The 23,398-nt window shown below is 38.5% G+C and overlaps 1 protein-coding gene across 4 annotated transcripts in view; it reads left to right on the top strand.

Moving 5' to 3' along the window:
* The window catches only part of DPYD (dihydropyrimidine dehydrogenase), a 1,322,423-nt gene that overhangs the window by 608,034 nt on the left and 690,991 nt on the right, over positions 1–23,398 (top strand). The window lies entirely within an intron of this gene.

Here is a 23,398-nt window from a genome sequence, read left to right as displayed (position 1 = left end):
AGTACCCACAGGATACTGCCTACAATAGTACCCTCATAATACTGCCTACAATAGTACCCACATGATACTGCCTACAATAGTACCCTCATAATACTGCCTACAATAGTACCCTCATAATACTGCCTACAATAGTACCCTCATAATACTGCCAACAATAGTACCCTCATAATACTGCCTACAATAGTACCCACAGGATACTGCCTACAATAGTACCCTCATAATACTGCTTACAATAGTATCCTCACAATACTGCCTACAATAGTACCCTCATAATACTGCTTACAATAGTACCCTCAAAATACTGCCTACAATAGTACACTCATAATACTGCCTACAATAGTATCGCATAATACTGCCTACAATAGTACCCTCATAGTACTGCCTACAATAGTACCCTCATAATACTGCCAACAATAGTACCCTCATAATACTGCCAACAATAGTACCCTCACAACACTGCCAACAATAGTACCCTCATAATACTGCCAACAATAGTACCCTCATAATACTGCATACAATGGTACCCTCATAATACTGCCTACAATGGTACCCTCATAATCCTGCCTACAATGGTACCCTCATAATACTGCCTACAATAGTCCCCTCATAATACTGCCTACAATAGTAACCTCATAATACTGCCTACAATAGTACCCTCATAATACTGCCTACACAAGTACCCTCATAATTCTGCCTACAATAGTACCCTCATAATACTTGCTACAATAGTATCCTCATAATACTGCCTACAATAGTACCCTCATAATACTGCCTACAATAGTACCCTCATAATACTGCCTACAATAGTTCCCTCATAATACTGCCTACAATAGTACCCTCATAATACTGCCTACAATGTTACCCTCATAATACTGCCTACAATAGTACCCTCATAATACTGACAACAATAGTACCCTCATAATACTGCCTACAATAGTACCCTCATAATACTGCCTACAATAGTACCCTCATAATACTGCCTACAATAGTAACCTCATAATACTGCCTACAATAGTACCCTCACAATACTGCCTACAATAGTACCATCATAAAACTGCTTACAATAGTACCCTCATAATAATGCCTACAATAGTACCCTCATAATACTGCGTACAATAGTAACCTCATAATACTGCCTACAATAGTACCCTCACAATACTGCCTACAATAGTACCCTCATAATACTACTTACAATAGTACCCTCATAATACTGCCTACATTAGTACCCTCATAATACTGCTTACAATAGTATCCTCACAATACTGCCTACAATAGTACCCTCATAATACTGCTTACAATAGTACCCTCACAATACTGCCTACAATAGTACCCTCATAATACTGCTTACAATAGTACCCTCAAAATACTGCCTACAATAGTACACTCACAATACTGCCTACAATAGTACCCTCACAATACTGCCTACAATAGTACCCTCACAATACTGCCTACAATAGTACCCTCATAATACTGCCTACAATAGTAACCTCATAATACTGCCTACAATAGTACCCTCATAATACTGCCTACAATGTTACCCTCATAATACTGCCTACAATAGTACCCTCATAATACTGACAACAATAGTACCCTCATAATACTGCCAACAATAGTACCCTCATAATACTGCCTACAATAGTACCCACATGATACTGCCTACAATAGTACCCTCATAATACTGCCTACAATAGTACCCACATGATACTGCCTAGAATAGTACCCTCATAATACTGCCTACAATGGTATCCTCATAATACTGCCTACAATAGTACCCTCATAACACTGCCTACAATAGTACCCACATAACACTGCCTACAATAGTACCCTCATAATACTGCCAACAATAGTACCCTCATAATCCTGCCTACAATGGTACTCTCATAATACTGCCTACAATAGTACCCTCACAACACTGCCTACAATAGTAACCTCATAATACTGCCTACAATAGTACCCTCATAATACTGCCTACACAAGTACCCTCATAATACTGCCTACAATAGTACCCTCATAATACTGCCTACAATAGTACCCTCATAATACTGGCTACAATATTACCCTCATAATACTGGCTACAATAGTACCCTCATAATACTGCCTACAATAGTACCCTCATAATACTGCCTACAATAGTACCCTCATAATACTGCCTACAATAGTATCCTCATAATACTGCCAACAATTGTACCCTCATAATACTGCCTACAATGGTATCCTCATAATACTGCCAACAATGGTACCCTCATAATACTGCCTACAATGGTACCCTCATAATACTGACAACAATAGTACCCTCATAATACTGCCTACAATAGTACCCTCATAATACTGCCTACAATAGTACCCTCATAATACTGCCTACAATAGTACCCTCATAATACTGCCTACAATAGTATCCTCATAAAACTGCCTACAATAGTACCCTCATAATACTGCCTACAATAGTACCCTCATAATACTGCCTACAATAGTACCCTCATAATACTGCCTACAATGTTACCCTCATATTACTGCCTACAATAGTACCCTCATAATACTGACAACAATAGTACCCTCATAATACTGCCTACAATAGTACCCTCATAATACTGCCTACAATAGTACCCTCATAATACTGCCTACAATAGTACCCACAGGATACTGCCTACAATAGTACCCTCATAATACTGCTTACAATAGTATCCTCACAATACTGCCTACAATAGTACCCTCATAATACTGCTTACAATAGTACCCTCACAATACTGCCTACAATAGTACCCTCATAATACTGCTTACAATAGTACCCTCAAAATACTGCCTACAATAGTACACTCACAATACTGCCTACAATAGTACCCTCACAATACTGCCTACAATAGTACCCTCACAATACTGCCTACAATAGTACCCTCATAATACTGCCTACAATAGTAACCTCATAATACTGCCTACAATAGTACCCTCATAATACTGCCTACAATAGTACCCTCACAATACTGCCTACAATAGTACCCTCATAATACTGCTTACAATAGTATCCTCACAATACTGCCTACAATAGTACCCTCATAATACTGCTTACAATAGTACCCTCACAATACTGCCTACAATAGTACCCTCATAATACTGCTTACAATAGTATCCTCACAATACTGCCTACAATAGTAACCTCATAATACTGCCTACAATAGTACCCTCACAATACTGCCTACAATAGTACCCTCATAATACTACTTAAAATAGTACCCTCATAATACTGCCTACATTAGTACCCTCATAATACTGCTTACAATAGTATCCTCACAATACTGCCTACAATAGTACCCTCATAATACTGCTTACAATAGTACCCTCACAATACTGCCTACAATAGTACCCTCATAATACTGCTTACAATAGTACCCTCAAAATACTGCCTACAATAGTACACTCACAATACTGCCTACAATAGTACCCTCAGAATACTGCCTACAATAGTACCCTCACAATACTGCCTACAATAGTACCCTCATAATACTGCCTACAATAGTAACCTCATAATACTGCCTACAATAGTACCCTCATAATACTGCCTACAATAGTACCCTCACAATACTGCCTACAATAGTACCCTCATAATACTGCTTACAATAGTATCCTCACAATACTGCCTACAATAGTACCCTCATAATACTGCTTACAATAGTACCCTCACAATACTGCCTACAATAGTACCCTCATAATACTGCTTACAATAGTACCCTCAAAATACTGCCTACAATAGTACACTCACAATACTGCCTACAATAGTACCCTCACAATACTGCCTACAATAGTACCCTCACAATACTGCCTACAATAGTACCCTCATAATACTGCCTACAATAGTAACCTCATAATACTGCCTACAATAGTACCCTCATAATACTGCCTACAATAGTACCCTCATAATACTGCCTACAATAGTACCCTCATAATACTGCCTACAATAGTACCCTCATAATACTGCCTACAATGGTACCCTCATAATACTGCCTACAATGGTATCCTCATAATCCTGCCTACAATGGTACCCTCATAATACTGCCTACAATAGTCCCCTCATAATACTGCCTACAATAGTAACCTCATAAAACTGCCTACAATAGTACCCTCATAATACTGCCTACACAAGTACCCTCATAATTCTGCCTACAATAGTACCCTCATAATACTGCCTACAATAGTACCCTCATAATACTGGCTACAATAGTATCCTCATAATACTGCCTACAATAGTACCCTCATAATACTGCCTACAATAGTACCCTCATAATACTGCCTACAATAGTACCCTCATAATACTGCCTACAATAGTACCCTCATAATACTGCCTACAATGTTACCCTCATAATACTGCCTACAATAGTACCCTCATAATACTGACAACAATAGTACCCTCATAATACTGCCTACAATAGTACCCTCATAATACTGCCTACAATAGTACCCTCATAATACTGCCTACAATAGTAACCTCATAATACTGCCTACAATAGTACCCTCACAATACTGCCTACAATAGTACCATCATAAAACTGCTTACAATAGTACCCTCATAATAATGCCTACAATAGTACCCTCATAATACTGCGTACAATAGTAACCTCATAATACTGCCTACAATAGTACCCTCACAATACTGCCTACAATAGTACCCTCATAATACTACTTACAATAGTACCCTCATAATACTGCCTACATTAGTACCCTCATAATACTGCTTACAATAGTATCCTCACAATACTGCCTACAATAGTACCCTCATAATACTGCTTACAATAGTACCCTCACAATACTGCCTACAATAGTACCCTCATAATACTGCTTACAATAGTACCCTCAAAAAACTGCCTACAATAGTACACTCACAATACTGCCTACAATAGTACCCTCACAATACTGCCTACAATAGTACCCTCACAATACTGCCTACAATAGTACCCTCATAATACTGCCTACAATAGTAACCTCATAATACTGCCTACAATAGTAACCTCATAATACTGCCTACAATAGTAACCTCATAATACTGCCTACAATAGTACCCTCATAATACTGCCTACAATAGTACCCTCATAATACTGCCTACAATAGTACCCTCATAATACTGCCTACAATAGTACCCTCATAATACTGGCTACAATAGTACCCTCATAACACTGCCTACAATAGTACCCTCATAATACTGACAACAATAGTACCCTCATAATACTGCCTACAATAGTACCCTCATAATACTGCCTACAATAGTACCCTCATAATACTGCCTACAATAGTAACCTCATAATACTGCCTACAATAGTACCCTCACAATACTGCCTACAATAGTACCATCATAAAACTGCTTACAATAGTACCCTCATAATACTGCCTACAATGGTACCCTCATAATACTGCCTACAATGGTACCCTCATAATCCTGCCTACAATGGTACCCTCATAATACTGCCTACAATAGTCCCCTCATAATACTGCCTACAATAGTAACCTCATAATACTGCCTACAATAGTACCCTCATAATACTGCCTACAATAGTACCCTCATAATACTGCCTACAATAGTACCCTCATAATACTGCCTACAATAGTACCCTCATAATACTGGCTACAATAGTATCCTAATAATACTGCCTACAATAGTACCCTCATAATACTGCCTACAATAGTACCCTCATAATACTGCCTACAATAGTACCCTCATAATACTGCCTACAATAGTACCCTCATAATACTACTTACAATAGTACCCTCATAATACTGCCTACAATAGTACCCTCATAATTCTGCCTACAATAGTACCCTCATAATACTGCCTACAATAGTACCCTCATAATACTGCCTACAATAGTACCCTCATAATACTACTTACAATAGTACCCTCATAATACTGCCTACACAAGTACCCTCATAATTCTGCCTACAATAGTACCCCTCATAATACTGCCTACAATAGTACCCTCATAATACTGGCTACAATAGTATCCTAATAATACTGCCTACAATAGTACCCTCATAATACTGCCTACAATAGTACCCTCATAATACTGCCTACAATAGTACCCTCATAATACTGCCTACAATAGTACCCTCATAATACTGCCTACAATAGTAACCTCATAATACTGCCTACAATAGTACCCTCACAATACTGCCTACAATAGTACCATCATAAAACTGCTTACAATAGTACCCTCATAATAATGCCTACAATAGTACCCTCATAATACTGCGTACAATAGTAACCTCATAATACTGACAACAATAGTACCCTCATAATACTGCCTACAATAGTACCCTCATAATACTGCCTACAATAGTACCCTCATAATACTGCCTACAATAGTAACCTCATAATACTGCCTACAATAGTACCCTCACAATACTGCCTACAATAGTACCATCATAAAACTGCTTACAATAGTACCCTCATAATAATGCCTACAATAGTACCCTCATAATACTGCGTACAATAGTAACCTCATAATACTGCCTACAATAGTACCCTCACAATACTGCCTACAATAGTACCCTCATAATACTACTTACAATAGTACCCTCATAATACTGCCTACATTAGTACCCTCATAATACTGCTTACAATAGTATCCTCACAATACTGCCTACAATAGTACCCTCATAATACTGCTTACAATAGTACCCTCACAATACTGCCTACAATAGTACCCTCTTAATACTGCTTACAATAGTACCCTCAAAATACTGCCTACAATAGTACACTCACAATACTGCCTACAATAGTACCCTCACAATACTGCCTACAATAGTACCCTCACAATACTGCCTACAATAGTACCCTCATAATACTGCCTTCAATAGTAACCTCATAATACTGCCTACAATAGTACCCTCATAATACTGCCTACAATAGTACCCTCATAATACTGCCTACAATAGTACCCTCATAATACTGCCTACAATAGTACCCTCATAATACTGCCTACAATAGTACCCTCATAATACTGGCTACAATAGTACCCTCATAACACTGCCTACAATAGTACCCTCATAATACTGACAACAATAGTACCCTCATAATACTGCCTACAATAGTACCCTCATAATACTGCCTACAATAGTACCCTCATAATACTGCCTACAATAGTAACCTCATAATACTGCCTACAATAGTACCCTCACAATACTGCCTACAATAGTACCATCATAAAACTGCTTACAATAGTACCCTCATAATAATGCCTACAATAGTACCCTCATAATACTGCGTACAATAGTAACCTCATAATACTGCCTACAATAGTACCCTCACGATACTGCCTACAATAGTACCCTCATAATACTACTTACAATAGTACCCTCATAATACTGCCTACATTAGTACCCTCATAATACTGCTTACAATAGTATCCTCACAATACTGCCTACAATAGTACCCTCGTAATACTGCTTACAATAGTACCCTCACAATACTGCCTACAATAGTACCCTCATAATACTGCTTACAATAGTACCCTCAAAATACTGCCTACAATAGTACACTCACAATACTGCCTACAATAGTACCCTCACAATACTGCCTACAATAGTACCCTCACAATACTGCCTACAATAGTACCCTCATAATACTGCCTACAATAGTAACCTCATAATACTGCCTACAATAGTACCCTCATAATACTGCCTACAATAGTACCCTCATAATACTGCCTACAATAGTACCCTCATAATACTGCCTACAATAGTACCCTCATAATACTGCCAACAATAGTACCCTCATAATACTGCCTACAATAGTACCCACATGATACTGCCTACAATAGTACCCTCATAATACTGCCTACAATAGTACCCACATGATACTGCCTAGAATAGTACCCTCATAATACTGCCTACAATAGTACCCTCATAATACTGCCTACAATAGTACCCTCATAATACTGCCTACAATAGTACCCTCATAATACTGCCTACAATAGTACCCTCATAATACTGCCATCAATAGTACCCTCATAATACTGCCATCAATAGTACCCTCATAATACTGCCAACAATAGTACCGCATAACACTGCCTACAATAATACCCTCATAACACTGCCTACAATAGTACCCTCATAACACTGCCTACAATAATACCCTCATAATACTGCCAACAATAGTACCCTCATCATACTGCCTACAATAATACCCTCATAATACTGCCAACAATTGTACCCTCATAATACTGCCTACAATAGTACCCACATAATACTGCCTACAATAATTCCCTCATAATACTGCCTACAATAGTACCCTCATAATACTGCCAACAATAGTATCCTCATAACACTGCCTACAATAGTACCCTCATAACACTGCCTACAATAATACCCTCATAATACTGCCAACAATAGTACCCTCATAATACTGGCTACAATAGTACCCTCATAATACTGCCTACAATAACACCCTCATAATACTGCCAACAATAGTACCCTCATAATACTGACAACAATACTACCCTCATAATACTGCCTACAATAGTACCCTCATAATACTGCTTACAATAGTACCCCCATAATACTGCCTACAATAGTACCCTCATAATACTGCCTACAATAGTAAACTCATAATACTGCCTTCAATAGTACCCTCATAATACTGCCTACAAAAGTACCCTCATAATACTGCCTACAATAGTACCCTCATAATACTGCCTACAATATTACCCTCATAATACTGCCAACAATTGTACCCTCATAATACTGCCTACAATAGTACCCACATGATACTGCCTACAATAGTACCCTCATGATACTGCCTACAATAGTACCCACATGATACTGCCTAGAATAGTACCCTCATAATACTGCCAACAATACTACCCTCATAATACTGCCTACAATAGTACCCTCATAATACTGCTTACAATAGTACCCCCATAATACTGCCAACAATAGTACCCTCTTAATACTGCCATCAATAGTACCTTCATAATACTGCCAACAATAGTATTGCATAATACTGCCTACAATAGTACCCTCATAGTACTGCCTACAATAGTACCCTCATAATACTGCCAACAATAGTACCCTCATAATACTGCCAACAATAGTACCCTCACAACACTGCCAACAATAGTACCCTCATAATACTGCCAACAATAGTACCCTCACAATACTGCATACAATGGTACCCTCATAATACTGCCTACAATAGTTCCCTCATAATACTGCCTACAATAGTACCCTCATAATACTGCCAACAATAGTACCCTCATAATACTGCCTACAATAGTACCCCCATAATACTGCCTACAATAGTACCCTCATAATACTGCCTACAATAGTAACCTCATAATACTGCCTTCAATAGTACCCTCATAATACTGCCTACAATAGTACCCTCATAATACTGCCTACAATAGTACCCTCATAATTCTGCCTACAATAGTACCCTCATAATACTGCCAACAATAGTACCCTCATAATACTGCCTACAATAGTACCCACATGATACTGCCTACAATAGTACCCTCATAATACTGCCTACAATAGTACCCACATGATACTGCCTAGAATAGTACCCTCATAATACTGCCTACAATAGTACCCTCATAATACTGCCTACAATAGTACCCTCATAATACTGGCTACAATAGTACCCTCATAATACTGCCATCAATAGTACCCTCATAATACTGCCATCAATAGTACCCTCATAATACTGCCAACAATAGTACCGCATAACACTGCCTACAATAATACCCTCATAACACTGCCTACAATAGTACCCTCATAACACTGCCTACAATAATACCCTCATAATACTGCCAACAATAGTACCCTCATAATACAGGCTACAATAGTACCCTCATAATACTGCCTACAATAATACCCTCATAATACTGCCAACAATAGTACCCTCATAATACTGCCAACAATACTACCCTCATAATACTGCCTACAATAGTACCCTCATAATACTGCTTACAATAGTACCCCCATAATACTGCCAACAATAGTACCCTCTTAATACTGCCATCAATAGTACCTTCATAATACTGCCAACAATAGTATCGCATAATACTGCCTACAATAGTACCCTCATAGTACTGCCTACAATAGTACCCTCATAATACTGCCAACAATAGTACCCTCATAATACTGCCAACAATAGTACCCTCACAACACTGCCAACAATAGTACCCTCATAATACTGCCAACAATGGTACCCTCATAATACTGCATACAATGGTACCCTCATAATACTGCCTACAATAGTTCCCTCATAATACTGCCTACAATAGTACCCTTATAATACTGCCAACAATAGTACCCTCATAATACTGCCTACAATAGTACCCTCATAATACTGCCTACAACAGTACCCTCATAACACTGCCTACAATAATACCCTCATAATACTGCCAACAATAGTACCCTCATAATACTGCCTACAATAGTACCCTCATAATACTGCCTACAATAGTACCCTCATAACACTGCCTACAATAATACCCTCATAATACTGCCTACAATAGTACCCTCAAAATACTGCCTACAATAGTACCCTCATAATACTGCCTACAATAGTACCCACATAATACTGCCTACAATAACACCCTCATAATACTGCCAACAATAGTACCCTCATAATACTGACAACAATACTACCCTCATAATACTGCCTACAATAGTACCCTCATAATACTGCTTACAATAGTACCCCCATAATACTGCCTACAATAGTACCCTCATAATACTGCCTACAATAGTAACCTCATAATACTGCCTTCAATAGTACCCTCATAATACTGCCTACAAAAGTACCCTCATAATACTGCCTACAATAGTACCCTCATAATACTGCCTACAATATTACCCTCATAATACTGCCAACAATTGTACCCTCATAATACTGCCTACAATAGTACCCACATGATACTGCCTACAATAGTACCCTCATGATACTGCCTACAATAGTACCCACATGATACTGCCTAGAATAGTACCCTCATAATACTGCCAACAATACTACCCTCATAATACTGCCTACAATAGTACCCTCATAATACTGCTTACAATAGTACCCCCATAATACTGCCAACAATAGTACCCTCTTAATACTGCCATCAATAGTACCTTCATAATACTGCCAACAATAGTATCGCATAATACTGCCTACAATAGTACCCTCATAGTACTGCCTACAATAGTACCCTCATAATACTGCCAACAATAGTACCCTCATAATACTGCCAACAATAGTACCCTCACAACACTGCCAACAATAGTACCCTCATAATACTGCCAACAATAGTACCCTCACAATACTGCATACAATGGTACCCTCATAATACTGCCTACAATAGTTCCCTCATAATACTGCCTACAATAGTACCCTCATAATACTGCCAACAATAGTACCCTCATAATACTGCCTACAATAGTACCCCCATAATACTGCCTACAATAGTACCCTCATAATACTGCCTACAATAGTAACCTCATAATACTGCCTTCAATAGTACCCTCATAATACTGCCTACAATAGTACCCTCATAATACTGCCTACAATAGTACCCTCATAATTCTGCCTACAATAGTACCCTCATAATACTGCCAACAATAGTACCCTCATAATACTGCCTACAATAGTACCCACATGATACTGCCTACAATAGTACCCTCATAATACTGCCTACAATAGTACCCACATGATACTGCCTAGAATAGTACCCTCATAATACTGCCTACAATAGTACCCTCATAATACTGCCTACAATAGTACCCTCATAATACTGGCTACAATAGTACCCTCATAATACTGCCATCAATAGTACCCTCATAATACTGCCATCAATAGTACCCTCATAATACTGCCAACAATAGTACCGCATAACACTGCCTACAATAATACCCTCATAACACTGCCTACAATAGTACCCTCATAACACTGCCTACAATAATACCCCCATAATACTGCCAACAATAGTACCCTCATAATACAGGCTACAATAGTACCCTCATAATACTGCCTACAATAATACCCTCATAATACTGCCAACAATAGTACCCTCATAATACTGCCAACAATACTACCCTCATAATACTGCCTACAATAGTACCCTCATAATACTGCTTACAATAGTACCCCCATAATACTGCCAACAATAGTACCCTCTTAATACTGCCATCAATAGTACCTTCATAATACTGCCAACAATAGTATCGCATAATACTGCCTACAATAGTACCCTCATAGTACTGCCTACAATAGTACCCTCATAATACTGCCAGCAATAGTACCCTCATAATACTGCCAACAATAGTACCCTCACAACACTGCCAACAATAGTACCCTCATAATACTGCCAACAATGGTACCCTCATAATACTGCATACAATGGTACCCTCATAATACTGCCTACAATAGTTCCCTCATAATACTGCCTACAATAGTACCCTCATAATACTGCCTACAATAATACCCTCATAATACTGCCTACAACAGTACCCTCATAACACTGCCTACAATAATACCCTCATAATACTGCCAACAATAGTACCCTCATAATACTGCCTACAATAGTACCCTCATAATACTGCCTACAATAATACCCTCATAATACTGCCTACAACAGTACCCTCATAACACTGCCTACAATAATACCCTCATAATACTGCCAACAATAGTACCCTCATAATACTGCCTACAATAGTACCCTCATAATACTGCCTACAATAGTACCCTCATAACACTGCCTACAATAATACCCTCATAATACTGCCTACAATAGTACCCTCAAAATACTGCCTACAATAGTACCCTCATAATACTGCCTACAATAGTACCCACATAATACTGCCTACAATAGTACCCTCATAATACTGCCAACAATAGTACCCTCATAATACTGCCAACAATAGTACCCTCATAATACTGCCTACAATAGTACCCTCATAATACTGCCTACAATAGTACCCTCATAATACTGCCAACAATTGTACCCTCATAATACTGCCAACAATAGTACCCTCACAACACTGCCAACAATTGTACCCTCATAATACTGCCAACAATGGTACCCTCATAATACTGCATACAATGGTACCCTCATAATACTGCCTACAATAGTTCCCTCATAATACTGCCTACAATAGTACCCTCATAATACTGCCAACAATAGTACCCTCATAATACTGCCTACAATAGTACCCTCATAATACTGCCTACAACAGTACCCTCATAATACTGCCTACAATAGTACCCTCATAATACTGGCTACAATAGTACCCTCATAACACTGCCTACAATAGTACCCTCATAATACTGCCTACAATAGTACCCTCACAATACTGCCTACAATAGTACCCTCATAATACTGCCTACAATAGTAACCTCATAATACTGCCTACAATAGTACCCTCATAATACTGCCTACAATAGTACCCTCATAATACTGCCTACAATAGTACCCTCATAATACTGCCTACAATAGTACTCTCATAACACTGCCTACAATAGTACCCTCGTAATACTGCCTACAATAGTACCCCCATAACACTGCCTACAATAGTACCCTCGTAATACTGCCTACAATAGTACCCACATAATACTGACATTAGTAATCATTTATGTTGAAGTTTTATGTACAATAGTAATCATTTATATTAAATATATATTAGTAATCGTTGGTTTTATATTATGCAGTAGTAATATATATATATTAGTAATTATTTATATTATATATATATATTAGTAATTATTTATATTATATATATATATATATATTAGTAATTATTTATATTATAGTATTATACACATTAGTAATCACTGGTTTCATATAATTCCGTAGTATTATATATATTAGTAATTGTTTATATTGTAGTAATATACTTTAATTATCACTGGTTTTATATTATAGTAATATATATATTAGTAATTGTTTATATTATAGTATTATACATATTAGTAATTACTGATTTTATATAATTCTGTAGTAATATATATATATATATATATATATATATATATATATATATATATATATATATTAATTGTTAATATTATAGTATTATATACATTAGTAATCATTGGTTTTGTATTATAGTATTATATACATTAGTAATTATTTATATTATATACCATAGTAATCACTGGTTTTATATAATTCCGTAGTAATATATGTATATATATATATATATATATATATATATATATATATATATATATAATTATTGTTTATATTATAGTATTATATACATTGGTAATTATTTATATTATATACATTGGTAATCATTGGTTTTATATTACATTATTATATACATTAGTAATTATTTACATTATATACATTAGTAATCATTGGTTTTATATTACAGTATTATGTACATTAGTAATTATTTATATTATAGTATTGTATAGATTAGTAATTATTTATATTATAGTATTGTATACATTAGTAATTATTTACATTATATACATTAGTAATCATTGGTTTTATATTACAGTATTATGTACATTAGTAATTATTTATATTATATACATTAGTAATCATTGGTTTTATATTACATTATTATATACATTAGTAATTATTTACATTATATACATTAGTAATCATTGGTTTTATATTACAGTATTATGTACATTAGTAATTATTTATATTATAGTATTGTATAGATTAGTAATTATTTATATTATAGTATTGTATAGATTAGTAATTATTTATATTATAATATTGTATACATTAGTAATTATTTACATTATATACATTAGTAATCATTGGTTTTATATTACAGTATTATATACATTAGTAATTATTTATATTACAGTATTATATACATTAGTAATTATTTATATTATATACATTAGTAATCATTGTGTCACCGCGTTCTGGTGTTTTGTCGCCCTAATTGTTGATTTAAATTCTGAGCCGTCCGCGTGTTTATTCCTGTGTGAAGACCCCGAGTTCACGGCACGGAGACCGTCCTCACATGGCGCACTCACCGCCCGTCTATTTATTCAGATACACGCCTGGATCCCGGCCTGGATCTATTTAGCCGCCAAATATTGATGCTGTAATTTTCTCTGTATAAACATTAACACATTTCTCGGTTAAAGGTCAATATATTCCATTGTCTGAATAAAAAACATGATAAAAATTATGTTTAATGCAAAAAACAAGGTCAGCGCATCCAAACATGATGAAGGTGCAAATGTGACTGTGATGTGACCGCAAACAAACACCAAGATACAGCAGTGCTCTGTGAGCGCAGGATGTACACACACAAAGATACAGCAGTGCTCTGTGAGTGCAGGATGTACACACACAAAGATACAGCAGTGCTCTGCAAGCGCAGGACGTACATATACAAAGATACAGCAGTGCTCTGTGAGCGCAGGATGTACACACACAAAGATACAGCAGTGCTCTGTGAGTGCAGGATGTACACACACAAAGATACAGCAGTGCTCTGTGAGTGCAGGATGTACACACACAAAGATACAGCAGTGCTCTGCAAGCGCAGGACGTACATATACAAAGATACAGCAGTGCTCTGTGAGCGCAGGATGTACAGACACAAAGATACAGCAGTGCTCTACGAGCGCAGGATGTACAGACACAAAGATACAGCAGTGCTCTGCGAGCGCAGGATGTACAGACACAAAGATACAGCAGTGATCTGCGAGTGCAGGATGTACAGACGCAAAGATGCAGCAGTGATCTGCGAGTGCAGGATGTACAGACACAAGGATACAGTAGTGCTCTGCGAGTGGAGGATGTACAGACACAAATATAAAGCAGTGCTCTGCGAGTGCAGTATGTACAGACACAAAGATACAGCAGTGCTCTGCGAGTGCAGGATGTACAGACACAAAGATACAGCAGTGCTCTGCGAGTGCAGGATCTACAGACACAAAGATACAGCAGTGCTCTGCGAGTGCAGGATATACAGACACAAAGATACAGCAGTGATCTGTGAGTGCAGGATGTAAAGATACAAAGATACAGCAGTGCTCTGTGAGTGCAGGATGTACAGATACAAAGATACAGCAGTGCTCTGCGAGTGCAGGATGTACAGACACAAAGATACAGCAGTGCTCTGCGAGTGCAGGATATACAGACACAAAGATACAGCAGTGCTCTGCGAGCGCAGGATGTACACACACAAAGATACAGCAGTGCTCTGCGAGTGAAGGATGTACAGGCACAAAGATACAGCAGTGCTCTGTGAGTGCAGAACGTACAGGCACAAAGATACAGCAGTGCTCTGCGAGTGCAGGATGTACAGACACAAAGATACAGCAGTGCTCTGCGAGTGCAGGATGTACAGACACAAAGATACAGCAGTGCTCTGCGAGTGCAGGATGTACAGATACAAAGATAAAGCAGTGCTCTGGGAGCTCAGGATGTACAGACACAAAGATACAGCAGTGATCTGCGAGTGCAGGATGTACAGATACAAAGATACAGCAGTGCTCTGCGAGTGCAGGATGTACAGACACAAAGATACAGCAGTGCTCTGTGAGCGCAGGATGTACAGACACAAAGATACAGCAGTGCTCTGCGAGTGCAGGATGTACAGATACAAAGATACAGCAGTGCTCTGCGAGTGCAGGATGTACAGATACAAAGATACAGCAGTGCTCTGCGAGTGCAGGATGTACAGACACAAAGATACAGCAGTGCTCTGCGAGTGCAGGATCTACAGATAAAAAGATACAGCAGTGCTCTGTGAGCGCAGGATGTACAGATACAAAGATACAGCAGTGCTCTGTGAGCTCAGGATGTACAGATAAAAAGATACAGCAGTGCTCTGCGAGTGCAGGATCTACAGACACAAAGATACAGCAGTGATCTGCGAGTGCAGGATGTACAGACACAAAGATACAGCAGTGCTCTGCGAGTGCAGGATGTACAGATACAAAGATACAGCAGCGCTCTGCGAGTGCAGGATGTACAGATACAAAGATACAGCAGTGCTCTGCGAGTGCAGGATGTACAGACACAAAGATACAGCAGTGCTCTGCGAGTGCAGGATGTACAGACACAAAGATACAGCAGTGCTCTGCGAGTGCAGGATGTACAGACACAAAGATACAGCAGTGCTCTGCGAGTGCAGGATATACAGACACAAAGATACAGCAGTGCTCTGCGAGTGGAGGATGTACAGACACAAAGATACAGCAGTGCTGTCGTAGCTATTGTTGGTTGTAGCACAATACACTTGGTGGTTACAGTAGACATATAGTGGCACAATATACTTGGTGGTTACAGTAGACATATAGTGGCACAATACACTTGGTGGTTACAGTAGACATATAGTGGCACAATATACTTGGTGGTTACAGTAGACATATAGTGGCACAATACACTTGGTGGTTACAGTAGACATATAGTGGCACAATAAACTTGGTGGTTACAGTAGACATATAGTGGCACAATACACTTGGTGGTTACAGTAGACATATAGTGACACAATAAACTTGGTGGTTACAGTAGACATATAGTGGCACAATACACTTGGTGGTTACAGTAGACATATAGTGACACAATAAACTTGGTGGTTACAGTAGACATATAGTGGCACAATACACTTGGTGGTTACAGTAGACATATAGTGGCACAATACACCTGGTGGTTACAGTAGACATATAGTGACACAATACACTTGGTGGTTACAGTAGACATATAGTGGCACAATACACTTGGTGGTTACAGTAGACATATAGTGACACAATACACTTGGCGGTTACAGTAGACATATAGTGGCACAATACACTTGGTGGTTACAGTAGACATATAGTGGCACAATACACTTGGCGGTTACAGTAGACATATAGTGGCACAATACACTTGGTGGTTACAGTAGACATATAGTGGCACAATACACTTGGTGGTTACAGTAGACATTTTTGGTGCACAATACACTTGGTGGTTACAGTAGACATATAGTGGCACAATACACTTGGTGGTTACAGTAGACATATAGTGGCACAATACACTTGGTGGTTAGAGCAGACATATAGTGGCACAATACACTTGGTGATTACAGTAGACATATAGTGGCACAATATACTTGGTGGTTACAGTAGACATATAGTGGCACGATACACTTGGTGGTTAGAGCAGACATATAGTGGCACAATAAACTTGGTGGTTACAGTAGACATATAGTGGCACAATACACTTGGTGGTTAGAGCAGACATATAGTGGCACAATACACTTGGTGATTACAGTAGACATATAGTGGCACAATATACTTGGTGGTTACAGTAGACATATAGTGGCACAATACACTTGGTGGTTACAGTAGACATATAGTGGCACAATACACTTGGTGGTTACAGTAGACATATAGTGACACAATATTCTTGGTGGTTACAGTAGACATATAGTGGCACAATACACTTGGTGGTTACAGTAGACATATAGTGGCACAATATACTTGGTGGTTACAGTAGACATATAGTGGCACAATAAACTTGGTGGTTACAGTAGACATATAGTGGCACAATACACTTGATGGTTACAGTAGACATATAGTGGCACGATACACTTGGTGTTTACGGTAGACCTATAGAGGCACAATACACTTGGTGGTTACAGTAGACATATAGTGGCACAATACACTTGGTGGTTACAGTAGACATATAGTGGCACAATACACTTGGTGGTTAGAGCAGACATATAGTGGCACAATATACCTGGTGGTTACAGTAAACATATAGTGGCACAATACACTTGGTGGTTACAGTAGACATATAGTGGCACAATACACTTGGTGTTTACGGTAGACCTATAGAGGCACAATACACTTGGTGGTTACAGCAGATATATAGTGGCACAATACACTTGGTGGTTACAGTAGACATATAGTGGCACAATATACCTGGTGGTTACAGTAAACATAGTGGCACAATACACTTGATGGTTACAGTAGACATATAGTGGCACAATACACTTGGTGGTTACAGTAGACATATAGTGGCACAATACACCTGGTGGTTACAGTAGACATATAGTGACACAATACACTTGGCGGTTACAGTAGACATATAGTGGCAGAATACACTTGGTGGTTACAGTAGACATATAGTGGCACAATACACTTGGTGGTTAGAGCAGACATATAGTGGCACAATACACTTGGTGGTTACAGTAGACATATAGTGGCACAATACACTTGGTGGTTACAGTAGACATATAGTGGCACAATACACTTGGTGATTACAGTAGACATATAGTGGCACAATACACTTGGTGGTTAGAGCAGACATATAGTGGCACAATACACTTGGTGGTTACAGTAGACATATAGTGGCACAATACACTTGGTGGTTAGAGCAGACATATAGTGGCACAATACACTTGGTGGTTACAGTAGACATATAGTGGCACAATACACTTGGTGGTTACAGTAGACATATAGTGGCACAATACACTTGGTGATTACAGTAGACATATAGTGGCACAATACACTTGGTGGTTACAGTAGACATATAGTGGCACAATACACTTGGTGATTACAGTAGACATATAGTGGCACAATACACTTGGTGGTTACAGTAGACATATAGTGGCACAATACACTTGGTGGTTACAGCAGACGTATAGTGGCACGATACACTTGGTGGTTACAGTAGACATATAGTGGCACAATACACTTGGTGGTTATAGTAGACATATAGTGGCACAATAATCTTGGTGGTTACAGTAGACATATAGTGGCACAATACACTTGGTGGTTTCGGTAGACATATAAGGGCACAATACACTTGGTGGTTACAGTAGACATATAGTGACACAATAAACTTGGTGGTTAGAGCAGACATATAGTGGCACAATACACTTGGTGGTTACAGTAGACATATAGTGGCACAATACACTTGGTGGTTAGAGCAGACATATAGTGGCACAATATACTTGGTGGTTACAGTAGACATATAGTGGCACAATACACTTGGTGGTTACAGTAGACATATAGTGGCACAATACACTTGGTGGTTACAACAGACATATAGTGGCACAATACACTTGGTGGTTACAGCAGACATATAGGGGCACAATACACTTGGTGGTTACAGCAGACATATAGTGGCACAATATACTTGGTGGTTACAGTAGACATATAGGGGCACAATACACTTGGTGGTTACAGTAGACCTATAGTGGCACAATACACTTGGTGGTTAGAGCAGACATATAGTGGCACAATACACTTGGTGGTTACAGTAGACATATAGTGGCACAATACACTTGGTGGTTACAGTAGACATATAGTTGCAAAAAACACTTGGTGGTTACAGTAGACATATAGTGGCACAATACACTTGGTGTTTACAGTAGACATATATTATGGCACAATACACTTGGTGTTTACAGTAGACATATAGTGGCACAATACACTTGGTGGTTACAGTAGACATATAGTGGCACAATACACTTGGTGATTACAGTAGACATATAGTGGCACAATACACTTGGTGGTTACAGTAGACATATAGTGGCACAATAATCTTGGTGGTTACAGTAGACATATAGTGACACAATAAACTTGGTGCTTAGAGCAGACATATAGTGGCACAATACACTTGGTGGTTACAGCAGACATATAGTGGCACAATACACTTGGTGGTTACAGTAGACATATAGTGGCACAATAAACTTGGTGGTTACAGTAGACATATAGTGGCACAATACACTTGGTGGTTATAGTAGACATATAGTGGCACAATAATCTTGGTGGTTACAGTAGACATATAGTGGCACAATACACTTGGTGGTTTCGGTAGACATATAGTGGCACAATACACTTGGTGGTTACAGCAGACGTATAGTGGCACGATACACTTGGTGTTTACGGTAGACCTATAGAGGCACAATACACTTGGTGGTTACAGTAGACATATAGTGGCACAATACACTTGGTGGTTACAGTAGACATATAGTGGCACAATACACTTGGTGGTTAGAGCAGACATATAGTGGCACAATATACCTGGTGGTTACAGTAGACATATAGTGGCACAATACACTTGGTGGTTACAGCAGATATATAGTGGCACAATACACTTGGTGGTTACAGTAGACATATAGTGGCACAATATACCTGGTGGTTACAGTAAACATATAGTGGCACAATACACTTGATGAATACAGTAGACATATAGTGGCACAATACACTTGGTGGTTACAGTAGACATATAGTGGCACAATACACTTGATGAATACAGTAGACATATAGTGGCACAATACACTTGGTGGTTACAGTAGACATATAGTGGCACAATACACTTGATGAATACAGTAGACATATAGTGGCACAATACACTTGGTGGTTAGAGCAGACATATAGTGGCACAATACACTTGGTGGTTATAGTAGACATATAGTGGCACAATACACTTGGTGGTTACAGTAGACATATAGTGGCACAATACACTTGGTGATTACAGTAGACATATAGTGGCACAATACACTTGGTGGTTACAGTAGACATATAGTGGCACAATACACTTGGTGGTTACAGTAGACATATAGTGGCACAATACACTTGGTGGTTACAGTAGACATATAGTGGCACAATACACTTGGTGGTTATAGTAGACATATAGTGGCACAATAATCTTGGTGGTTACAGTAGACATATAGTGGCACAATACACTTGGTGGTTTCGGTAGACATATAGTGGCACAATACACTTGGTGGTTACAGTAGACATATAGTGACACAATAAACTTGGTGGTTAGAGCAGACATATAGTGGCACAATACACTTGGTGGTTACAGTAGACATATAGTGGCACAATATACTTGGTGGTTACAGTAGACATATAGTGACACAATATACTTGGTGGTTACAGTAGACATATAGTGGCACAATACACTTGGTGGTTACAGTAGACATATAGTGGCACAATACACTTGGTGGTTACAGTAGACATATAGTGGCACAATAAACTTGGTGGTTACAGTAGACCTATAGTGGCACAATAAACTTGGTGGTTACAGTAGACATATAGTGGCACAATACACTTGATGGTTACAGCAGACGTATAGTGGCACGATACACTTGGTGTTTACGGTAGACCTATAGAGGCACAATACACTTGGTGGTTACAGCAGATATATAGTGGCACAATACACTTGGTGGTTACAGTAGACATATAGTGGCACAATACACTTGGTGGTTACAGTAGACATATAGTGGCACAATACACTTGGTGGTTAGAGCAGACATATAGTGGCACAATATACCTGGTGGTTACAGTAGACATATAGTGGCACAATACACTTGGTGTTTACGGTAGACCTATAGAGGCACAATACACTTGGTGGTTACAGCAGATATATAGTGGCACAATACACTTGGTGGTTACAGTAGACATATAGTGGCACAATATACCTGGTGGTTACAGTAAACATATAGTGGCACAATACACTTGATGAATACAGTAGACATATAGTGGCACAATACACTTGGTGGTTACAGTAGACATATAGTGGCACAATACACTTGATGAATACAGTAGACATATAGTGGCACAATACACTTGGTGGTTACAGTAGACATATAGTGGCACAATACACCTGGTGGTTACAGTAGACATATAGTGACACAATACACTTGGCGGTTACAGTAGACATATAGTGGCACAATACACTTGGTGGTTACAGTAGACATATAGTGGCACAATACACTTGGTGGTTAGAGCAGACATATAGTGGCACAATACACTTGGTGGTTACAGTAGACATATAGTGGCACAATACACTTGGTGGTTACAGTAGACATATAGTGGCACAATACACTTGGTGGTTACAGTAGACATATAGTGGCACAATACACTTGGTGGTTACAGTAGACATATAGTGGCACAATACACTTGGTGGTTACAGTAGACATATAGTGGCACAATACACTTGGTGATTACAGTAGACATATAGTGGCACAATACACTTGGTGGTTACAGTAGACATATAGTGGCACAATACACTTGGTGGTTACAGTAGACATATAGTGGCACAATACACCTGGTGATTACAGTAGACATATATTATGGCACAATACACTTGGTGGTTAAAATAGACATATAGTGGCACAATACACTTGGTGGTTACAGCAGACATATAGTGGCACAATACACTTGGTGGTTATAGTAGACATATAGTGGCACAATAATCTTGGTGGTTACAGTAGACATATAGTGGCACAATACACTTGGTGGTTTCGGTAGACATATAGTGGCACAATACACTTGGTGGTTACAGTAGACATATAGTGACACAATAAACTTGGTGGTTAGAGCAGACATATAGTGGCACAATACACTTGGTGGTTACAGTAGACATATAGTGGCACAATACACTTGGTGGTTAGAGCAGACATATAGTGGCACAATATACTTGGTGGTTACAGTAGACATATAGTG

Source organism: Hyla sarda, chromosome 6 (assembly GCF_029499605.1).
Source record: "Hyla sarda isolate aHylSar1 chromosome 6, aHylSar1.hap1, whole genome shotgun sequence".
Taxonomy (NCBI): domain Eukaryota; kingdom Metazoa; phylum Chordata; class Amphibia; order Anura; family Hylidae; genus Hyla; species Hyla sarda.
Note: the sequence above shows the minus strand (reverse complement) of the source record. Positions and strands in the feature narration are given on the sequence as shown.